This window comes from Leucopleurus acutus, assembly GCF_964270905.1.
Source record: "Leucopleurus acutus genome assembly, chromosome: X".
Taxonomy (NCBI): domain Eukaryota; kingdom Metazoa; phylum Chordata; class Mammalia; order Artiodactyla; family Delphinidae; genus Leucopleurus; species Leucopleurus acutus.
The window spans coordinates 12,734,025-12,743,174 of NC_139148.1; positions in this window are offsets into that span (position 1 = coordinate 12,734,025).

The window sequence follows — 9,150 nt, forward strand, 5'->3', positions numbered from 1 at the left end:
AATTTTTGTTTAATGTGTCTTTTACTTTTACTTAAAACCGAACAAACTTTTTGGCCAACCCAATACATATATAACTGAATCACTTTGCTGCACACATGAAACTAACACAACACTGTAAATCAACTATACTTCAATTAAAAAGAAGATGTTATCACAGGAAGAAAAGTTTTTTTAAAAGATGCTATCATAAGGGGAAACTGGGTGAACGGTACATGGAAACTCTGTACTATTTTTGCAATTTCTTGTGAGTCAAACTACATTATAATAAAACATATACAGAAGTAAATTAATTTTTAACAACATTTGGGCCAAAGTCTGGACACAAGTGGATAAGTACCAACCACTATGTCCCTTTGCTCAGAGGTCTAAACCTTTCAAGTCCACTCCTTGTCACCGGATGACAGTTCCCCGTACAGCCTACCTTTCCCCTGCGCATCCAAGGCGCAGTGATTTCTGTGTGGCTCTTGTCCACCCTCTGCTACTTGGCTTCTGGAGCAACATCCTTTTCTGTTTAATCTCCAATTCCTCCTAACTGGATCACATCAGCATCAAAGCCCACCTGCCACACAGCTCAGAGGAATCCCCAAGTCTGCCCACCAGCCTCAGTCCCCTCTGCTAACCCTGGTCAGTGAGCTTTCCCACCACCCCTGCATCTGTATCCATCACTGCTGCAGCTGTCTTACCTTCTCTGGTGAGGAGAGGAGGGGATTCCTATTTTGTATCCTCCTATCTCCTCTCACACACACATCAACTCCCCTAGCCAGTCTGGAGGGCCTTTCCTCCAAGCAGGAATCTTTTTTTTCCTTTTCTTAGGGATCTGCTTTAGCACTTCAACTAGAATCATCCTTGACCCATCCATGGGAATCATCCACCTCCCCTGCACATCAGGCACCCACACCCAGCAGCCTGAAGCCAAGGTACCCGGGAGACTTTGGGTGATGTGCTTCCCTCCACCACTCAGCATACAGAACCTGGCTCAGAGCAAGAGTGCTTGACTAATTGACAAAAATCATATCCTTCCTTTCAAATATTAAAGCATGTAATCCCCTCATTTTACTTTTTTTTTTTTTTTTTTTTTGCGGTACGCAGGCCTCTCACTGTTGTGGCCTCTCCCGTTGTGGAGCACAGGCTCCGGACGCGCAGGCTCAGCGGCCATGGCTCACAGGCCCAGCCGTTCCGTGGCATGTGGGATTTTCCCGGACCAGGGCACGAACCTGCGTCCCCTGCATCGGCAGGCGGACCCTCAACCACTGCGCCACCAGGGAAGCCCCCCTCATTTTACTTTTAATCTCATTGTTCTCTCCTCCCTCTTTCGGGTAACCCCTTAACTCAAAAATTTTTTGAAAGAGTTACTTTGGCAAAGCCTGCCATTGCCTAGGCTCTGAAAAACCAACACAACATCGTGCATACTGTATTTCAGTGGATGTGAACATGTCCATCAAGACCCAAGGTCCTGATTAGTCCAACAAATTGCTATAGTATCCATCTAGAAACTGGGTGCAGGATGGAGGATTTCAGAGGTGCGGACATTGGAAATTGGTCTATAAAGCCCAATTAGTCTATAAATGAGCCCCTTGTTCAATTTCTGCTGTCAGTACTGTAAAATCAATTCGGCAGCAGAGCCACAAATACCTACGGGAATTCATGTTACGCTGATGTTTTTTCTGGCATCAGGCCTTCCTGCTGTCGTCAGGTGTCAAGATGCTCTCTGGCTGGGACGGCGTTGGTCCTCTCTGTAACACCCTCCTCTCCCAGCACCTGCGTGATGTTCCTCAGCACTGTCATCGGGGCTTCAGAGAGTTCCGCTTCCTTTGTCGTGGATGAGGAACTTTGACTCCAAGTCCTTGGAGCTGTTATGAATATTTTATATTTATTTTTATATATATTTACCAAAATACTTATGTATTTACATATGTAATATATTTATATTTTATATTAAGCACATTTAGCCTCAGCAGCAACAATCTCAGAATAAAGTTTTTCCTTGAATCTCAAATTTCTGGTAAATTCATACCCTTTCTATGCTTTTATCTAAGGTTTGAGAGTGAGGTAACTTTTGAAACATTGTTAAGTAGTTTAAAAAAAAAAAAGGTTTCTACAATCCAACTATAACTTGGGTAATGTTGAGCCAAAGACTAAGAAATCTAAGTTCTGCTACTAAATTAATTCTCTCCCAGCTCAGTTCATAAGATAAATTGGAACCTGATTGGTATCAGTTTGTTACCCAGATCAGCTATATCATTTGTAGGGCCCAGTGAAAATGAAAATGGGCCCCTTGTTCAAAAATTAAGAATTTCAAGATCCCAACAGCAGAGCATTAAACCAAACATAAAGCGCTCCCGAGCACGGGAGCCTGTACAACTACACAGGTTTGCGTCTCACCACTAAATTCCACTGTTTCCTTGGAAATGGCTTGGAGCCTCAAGGTTGAAAGCCAGCCCTGTGTATCTGAGTTAAGAAATCAAAATTTAAACATGTTTGGTGCTTAACCAGACAAGCTGGGGAAGCCAGTGTTTTAGTTAGCCACGTCTGGGAAGCCGTTGATTATAGTTCACCCAAATAGGGATGTGTTTATTTCAGGCTCCAAGAAGTCTGGGAGTAGGTAGCCAGGGCTGGTTCAGCAGCTCATAGATGGCAGGAGAAAACAGGCTCCTTCAGTCTCTCCCATTCTTAGCAACAGGGCTGACACCTCTTAGCATCAGAGGTGTTCCAAGCGGGAAGGAGGAGGCGAAACAGCACAGCAGATTCTGCATACATCTCATTTGGTCAAGACTAACGCATGGGTCCAATATTAGCTGGAAAGGAGGCTGGAGGTATGAGTTCTTAGCTTTCCAGTCTCCAGAGTTAGACCATAAGGCTGGAATAGTTGATGCAGAGCTTAGAATACACAGGTTGGAATGTAAGTCGGCTGGAACACAGTATCTGCCAAGCCACTGAGGCGCTCCTTTAGAGCAGTGCTCCTCTAATTCAATGTGCCTATAAGTTACCTGGGAACTTTGTTCAACTGTAGATTCTGAATGAGCAGGTCTGGGGTGAGGCCCGAGATTCTGCCTTTCCCAAATGATGCCAATGCTTCTGACCCGTGCACCACACTTTGAGCATTGAGTCCCTAGGATACTGAGGGCCAGGAGAAGAAAAAGGAGATAAAAAGGAATAAACCTGAAGTAGAGGAATAGGCATCGATATGCACTCGTAGGAAAAAGGAAACTCAGTTCTCCATAACTGAGGCAGAGCAGTATGGAAGCCTCCTGACGAGAATGCCCAGATGAACTTCCCAATCAAAGGGACAACTTGTTCCTGTAGGGTACTTGCATCCTGAAACCAATAATGGGACATTTAGGAAAGATTCATTTATATTGATAACGTTGATGGTTTGGAAAAAGATAGCTCAGCCTACCTGAGTGAATTAATAAGCACAGTGAGTTTCAAAGCCTGGGTCTGTAAGTAGAGGCATAAAAATAAAAGCATGAAAATGGAAAAAGCTGGAAAGTAGAGGTTATCTCTCCAAGCTGAGATTGTCCCAGCAATTATCTTAAGGGTATAAGACTCAAATTGACAGTGTGAATTCAACTCAAACGGACAGGGTGCTTCCAGAGAAGAGAGTTTTGTTTTGTTTCTGATAATTTCAGGTGATGATACCACAGAGTTACCCACGGTCAGCAGTGACAATGAACCATCCAGGATGGTATTATCAATCAGGATTCCATACTTGCAAGGAACAGAAACCAAGTCTGGCTGACTTGAACATAAGGCAACTTACTGGAGGACTACAGATGCTTACAGAAATGATGGGTCTTGGGAATGGACAAGAACCAAAAGAATCCCAGAGGATTAGGAAGCAGAAACCCCAGCCATAGTCTTAGATCAGACAAAGTCTGTTTAGCACACCATTCCTTCCTGCCCTTGAGTTAAAGTCCCAGAAGAGAACTTCCAGTTGGCCAAGCTTAGGTGACGTACTTTTTATTTTGGCTGGGTCGGGTCTTCGTTGCTGTGTGTGGGCTTTCTCTAATTGCGGTGAGCGGGGGCTACTCTTTGTTGTGGTGCGCAGGTTTCTCATTGCAGTGGCTTCTCTTGCTGCAGAGCATGGGCTCTAGGCTCACGGGCTTCGGTAGTTGTGGCTCGCGGGCTCCAGAGCGCAGGCTCAGTAGTTGTGGAGCACAGGCTTAGTTGCTCCGTGGCATGTGGGATCTTCCTGGACCAGGGATCGAACCCGTGTCCCCTGCATTGGCAGGCGGATTCTTAACCCCTGCACCACCAGGGAAGTCCCTTAGGTGATATACTTTTATCCTGCCAGGTCCTCTTGGCTTCTGTAAAAATTTGTTGGCATTTGGAATTGCTCTCCCACCAAGACTACACTATGCAAAAACCTAACTCCCGCAAAAGAAATCCAAATGATACCAGACAGATGAGATGGACGCTGGGTGATCAAAAACAATAACAAATGCTTGCTCTAAGTGGAAAATACGGTTTCTCTCAAGTACAAACTCCAATTGCTTGGTGGTGGCTGCCTGGAGTATATGCTGAGAAGGTTTCTGAAACCATGTCCAAGCATAATGGGAAAAGGTGCCGTGACTGATTAGTGGAGTTGACGATCGCCACAGAAAGAGGAAGTAGTAAAGTATGTCCCAGCTCTTTGCCATTTTTTGCATAGCAGACATCTCCCTCCTCCATAAAAATTTTCTCTCACCATTCCTGCTAGAAATAAACCCTCCCTCTTTGGCTCATATTATATTCCACTCCTGAATAGCTGAGCAACTACTAGCAACAATCTGAGCCCCTCTGTGCCTCCACTTTTCATGGGTTCATGCAATGTTAATACCCAATTCAAAGGGTGGTTTTGAGTGTTATATACACTAAAACATGGCAAACATTTTGCCTAATGCCTGGCAAAAAGTCAGCACTCAGTATTAGTATGCCCCCAATATGCACCTCTTTATGACCAATGATACGTTCATCGCTGTGTCATGGCTCTTCGTGTGTAAGTACACAGAGGTAGAATCAAGGGACGCTGGACTTTGAAACCTCCTACTCATACCTTTTCCACTCACTGGCTGTGTGGCCTAGTCTTATTTATCACTGTATTTCTACCACCCAGTAGAGCACATTATCACTTACAGCAAGAGCTCAAGGAACAGGTATTGAATGAATGAGGTTAACCTCTCTGAGCCTCAGTTCTCCCAGCTATAAATTGGGATCCGACCTGAAAACATCAACATCGCCTGGTACAGTCGTTAACCCCCTATTTGCTGCCTCAGAAACGTTCAGTTTCCTTCCTGTCTCAAAAACTGGTATTTTCAGTGAATTAAAAAAATGGCCCTGGAGTGTGATCCATTTCATATACTCAGATTAAACCAGTGAGTAGCTGTATTCAATTAGATTTGAACACATATTTTAAAAACATAAATGTATGAGCCACAAAGCAACCCACTTCAGTTTTAACTGAAGGTAACTGAAATATACATTTCTATAAGGAAGAAGCCAGACCAAAAGAATCTTCTTTGTTCCTTCCCCCTTCATTATTCCAAGAGGTGTCAAATTATTGACATATACCCAGAAAGTGGTTTTCATGGACTTCAGAGGAATAGGAACAAAAGTACACTATTAAAATAAAGCAAATGGGCTTCCCTGGTGGCGCAGTGGTTGAGAGTCCGCCTGCCGATGCAGGGGACACGGGCTCGTGCCCCGGTCCGGGAAGATCCCACATGCCGCGGAGCGGCTGGGCCCGTGAGCCATGGCTGCTGAGCCTGCGCGTCCGGAGCCTGTGCTCCACAACGGGAGAGGCCACAACAGTGAGAGGCCCGCGGACCACAAAAAAAATAAAAATAAAATAAAATAAAGCAAATGGTTACTATTATTTTTAGCTCCAAAACTAGAATGGATAAAAACTGAAAACTGCGTATTTCTGCAAGCTCTAAAGGACTGGTCATTCTGAAAACAAATGCATACTTCCTTTAAGATACACTTGGAAGATAAAATCACTGTAATAAGTTGAAACTCAATGTGGTCTCCTTTCACAATAGGATTTAACTAGAGGGAGAAATTTTCTAGCAATCTGTACTTCTGTACAAACACAGGTGCATGAAAGAATAGTTTGGGAACTCTGTTTGCTCCACAATAAAAAATAAAAGCTGCTCTTTTCATTTAAAAATGTTTCAATTACCTTTTGCTTCCTTCTGTTCTACCTTACAGATGATTTCTTTTCTTCTTTCTTGGTTGCTTTCCATTTCACTTATGGAAAAGGAAGCCAACTGCATAATTCTTATGGTAGATCTATACCCTGTTGATGACAGAGCTCTCTTAATTTTCCAATTGTGGGTTTTAGCTACATTAGGCAAGAACTCTGGTTTTTGTCCTCTCTAAAGAATACAGACAGAAACTGAGCCATAGCAAAACACCCATTTGAGTGTTTGTGTGTTTGTGTCAATGTGTCTGTGTGGGCATATACAAAACACAGAGGAAGCAATAGGCTAATTTAAATGATGACTGTTTTTAACAAAAATTTCTCTTTACTAAGAGGAAGCGAAATGTCACGTGGGCCACAGGTTGATCATCAGAAAAGCAGGGCTTTCAGTTCTCATTTCTCGGCTAAATAGGTCTGTGAGTGTGGTAGTCAGCCTCCAAGATGGTGTTCATGATCTCTTCCTTCTGCACTTACATGGTCCCCGCCCACATTCCATCAGGGTAGGTCTATGTAATTGACAGAACACGGCAGAAGTAATGTTTACCACTGCTGAGGCTAGAGCATAAGAGACATTGTGGCTTGTCTACCTGGCTCTCTTGGATCACTCACTCTGAGGGAAGCCAGTTGCTGTGTTATGAGAACACTCAAGCAGCCCTGTGGAGGGGCCCTGATGGGGTTCAGGGAAGGCCACTCCAGAATGTGCCACTTTGGCATGTGGATTATTTTGAACTGAAGACAGTCAAGGTCCAACAGACTCAGGAAGAGTTTTTTACCTCCCCCTTAACTCCATATAAGAATTTACATAGGGCTTCCCTGGTGGCGCAGTGGTTGAGAGTCCGCCTGCGGATGCAGGGGACACGGGTTCGTGTCCTGGTCCCACATGCCGCGGAGCGGCTGGGCCCGTGAGCCATGGCCGCTGAGACTGCACGTCCGGAGCCTGTGCTCCGCAGCGGGAGAGGCCACAGCGGTGACAGGCCCGCGTACCGCAAAAAAAAAAAAAAAAGAAAAAAAAAAGAAAAGAATTTACATAGAAGTCATGGTCCTAGTAGATACCTACAAAGAGTATGGCTTAGGTGTGGTGAGCTTGGGGGGTGGGAGGGGATGTCAGCAGGGCCTGTTTGTTCAAAGCTTTCTGCATGTCCCATTGTCTCTGCAGGCATGACAAACATTTGTTTACCAAACATTTGCTATTCTTACCTCCCTGTGAATTGCCTTCCTCCTCTTTTCAGCCCCAGATCCCTACCCCCTTCTCCTTAGCTCAGGATGGCATATAAGCTTCAATTGCCTGACTGTCTTTGACCCTCACACGTCTATGCGGCTCCCATACATACAATTAATGTGTCTTATGTCAATTTACTTATTACACCAGCCTAAGAACCTAGGATAGAAGAAGGGAAACTTTCCTCCCCTACAGCCCACATGGTGAGGAACAGAGATTTATGACCAACAGTCACTTCAGTGGGCTTGGAAGGAAATCTTCCAGCCCCACTCAAGCCTTCTGATGACTCAAGTCTTGGCTGACATTTTGACTGCGACCTCATGAGAGATCCTGAGCCAGAACCACTTAAGTAGTTCCTCAGTTCCTGACCCTCAGAAACTATGACATAATACAATCGTCCTTTGGTATCCACCGGGCGTCGGTTTCAGGACCCACTGCTGATACCAAAATCCCTGGATGCTCAAGTCCCGTAGTCGGCCCTCCATATGCATGGGTTCTGAATCTGCAGATTCAACCAAGCACACATCACAAATGTCGTTACATTATCTGCAGTTGGTTGAATCCGCCGATGTGGAACCCCCGGATATGAAGGGCCAAGTATACTGAAAACAATCTGCATATAAGTGGACCTGTGCAGTTCAAACTTGTGTTATTCAAAGGTCAACTGGAAGCATTCATTCTCTTAAGCCACTAAATTCTGGGGTACTTACAGTAACAATAGGTAACTAATACAATTACCCAGTAGGAGGAGCCATTTTATGTTGCCATTTCTCAGGTTATTTTTATTCAGTCAACAAATATTTACTGCCTAACATGCCAGACATTATTAAAATGAGAGCTGGACTAAATGCGCCTTCCAGAAATAACATTTTGATGTTCATGGATAATCACAGAATCTGTCGGACTATTCTTTCAATAGAATCTGCAGTTTGCTAGATCGAATGCTGACTTTTAGAGAAGAAGTCCAAACACTACCTGAAACCCATACCATTAATTGGATGACCCAACAATCATTCCCTTATCACTTGTTGCTTTCACACTAACACACTGGAAACACTACTAATTGGTTTTTTCAGCTTCCCTTGCCATCAGTGGTGGCCATGTAACATAATGCTGGCCAATGAGACAGAAATAGTCATTTGTTTAAAGGGTTTCCAGGAAAGATTTTGATAAAATAGGCAAATAATGCTGCCACCACTCTTCCCTCTTTCTTCCTGCCTTGGCTATGGCCCAATGCCTGGAGCTGTGGCAGCCATTTTGTAACCATGAGGGAAAGGCCTAGGGAATTAAGACATATCGGGCCTTGACATAGCTGAGCTGCCAAATCAATACCAGTAGCTCCCTGCCTCCAGAGATGTAGTACTTCCTATTTAAGTCATAAAAGTTACGCTTTGTATTTCTTATAGCCAAATTCAGTCTGAATTGATACAACTGATACAATACCATAGAAAGTGATTGATTTCAAAAGAAATAAGGAAGAGTTTTCCCACTAATATAGCTCCTTTGCTCTGAATTCCATGAATTGTTGAGATATATTTTTCTTAACATCAACACCAACAACAAAAAAGCCTCTCCCTGCCTTCCTAAACAATAGGCAATAGTATATTCATAAGACAACATTTCTTGAGTCCTCACCATGAAAAAAGCACTGTTCTAGAAGTATTAATTCATTTAATCTTCATAATTCCTTGAGGTCAATACTATTATTTTCTACATTTTACAGATGAGGAAACATAGAAGTTAAGGAAAC